The sequence below is a fragment of the Athene cunicularia genome (assembly GCF_003259725.1).
Source record: "Athene cunicularia isolate RWA chromosome 1 unlocalized genomic scaffold, athCun1 chr1_part2, whole genome shotgun sequence".
In the NCBI taxonomy this organism is placed as follows: Eukaryota; Metazoa; Chordata; class Aves; order Strigiformes; family Strigidae; genus Athene; species Athene cunicularia.
The window spans coordinates 20,709,824-20,711,775 of NW_020799092.1; the positions used below are offsets into that span (position 1 = coordinate 20,709,824).

Below are 1,952 nucleotides of genomic sequence, written 5' to 3' on the forward strand. Positions count from 1 at the left end.
GACACAAAGGGTGATCAGCAAAACTCACTCACCCTTTAATAGTCTCATACAGCCAGTGTGAAAATCTAATGAAGAATGGAGACTAACTGTAGATTATCGCAGCCTGAATGAAGTCACACTGCCACTGAGTGCTGCCTTGATGGACGTGCTAGAGCTTCACTATGAACTGGAGTCAAAAGCAGCCAAGTGGTTACATCACAACTGATATTGCCAATGCATTTTTCTCAGTCCCTTTGGCAGCAGGGTGCAGGCTGCAGTTTGCTTTTGCTTGGAGGACTGTCCAGTACACTTGGAATCAGCTGTCCCAGGGGTGGAAACACAGCCCCACCATTTGCCATGGGCTGATCCAGACTGCACTGGAGCAGGGTGAAGCTCCACAACACCTGCAATACATTCATGACATCATCATATGAGACAATACAGCAGACGTTTTTGAGAAAGGGAAGAAAATAATTCCAATCCTTCTGAAAGCTGGTTTTGCCAAAAGACAAAGTAAAGTCAAGGGACCTGCACAGGACATCCAGTTTTTAGGAATAAAATGGCAAGACAGATATCATCAGATCCCAATGAATGTGATCAGCAAGATAGCAGCTATGTCTCTACCAACTAGTAAAAAGGAAACACAAGCTTTCCTAGGTGTTGTGAGTTTTTGGAAAATGCATATCCCAAATTACAGTCTGATTTTAAGCCCTCTCTATCAAGTGACTCAGAAGAATTATTTCAAATGGGGCCCTGAGCAACAACAAGACTTGGAACATGTGCAACCAAGAAGTGAGGTCTTTGTCCAGCCCTTGGTCCCTAACAGATCCCTCTGGGACTCTGAACTTGCCCCCCTGAATCCATCAAGGACCCCAGAAAAGCAAAAGTCCTTTTGAGGGAGAAGCTCCTTGGGTATATTCCTGACACCAGCTTTGAAAGAGGCATCCAGCCTTCTGACCCTGCCCTGAGGAGCCCCTTTGGTTATTATGGTGGTTCCTTATGTACATACATTAGGCTTACCAGACAGAAAAAAAATGGTTCTAAGCCAAAGAAGAAGTTGTATGAATAACACATAATTGCAATTAATATTATCACAAGTGTAACAAACAAATACAAACCAAAGAAACAGAAGAATAAAATATAGGCTGGTATTTTACTGAATTCCTGGGAGTTATATGAGGGTGGCGGGCACCTTATTAATGCTGAACTAATGCGTATTCATACACTTTCCTCAGGGCACCCTTGATCTCCCTGTTCCTCGTGCTGTAGATGAGGGGGCTCACTGCTGGAGGCACCACCAAATACAGAAACAACACCACCAGGTCCAGGGTTGGGGAGGAGATGGAGGGGGACTTCAAGTGGGCAAACATGACTGTTGATAAACAGAGAGACCACAGCCAGGTGAGGGAGGCACATGGAAAAGGCTTTGTGCTGTCCCTGCTCAGATGGGATGCTCAGCACAGCCCTGAAGATCTGCATAGGACAGCACAGGGAAAACAAAACAGCCAAATGCTAAATGGGCATGAAACACAGGAAGCCCAACTTCCCCGAGGCAGGCATCTGAGCATGAGAGCATGACTGGGGGGATTTCACCGAAATGGTCCACAGCATTGCCTTGGCAGAGTGGCAGTGAAAATGTATTGTCAGTGTGCAGCAGAGCCCAGAGAAACCCACTGCTCCGGGCAGCTGCTGCCACGTGAGCACAAGCTCTGTGGCCCATAAGGGTCCCATAGTGCAGGGGTTTGCAGATGGCAATGCAGCGGTCGTAGGAAATGACGGTGAGGAGATAAAACTCTGCTGTAGCACAGAAAATAAAACCAAAAAAACCTGCAGCACATCCTGAGTGAGAAGTCTCGACTGACTTAGCTGAGTCGAGCCCAGTGCGAGGGATAAAAGCCCTGTGCAGGGCCCCCGTGTTCCCATCCAAGCCCCCATGTCCCTACAGAGCCCCCATGTCCCTGTCTCTTATACAC

General features: G+C 47.3%; 1 pseudogene; it reads right to left on the reverse strand.

Annotated features, from left to right (window-relative positions):
* Positions 1 to 756: 756 nt before the first annotated feature.
* Positions 757 to 1,952, reverse strand: part of LOC113488715 — a 2,822-nt pseudogene continuing 1,626 nt past the window's right edge.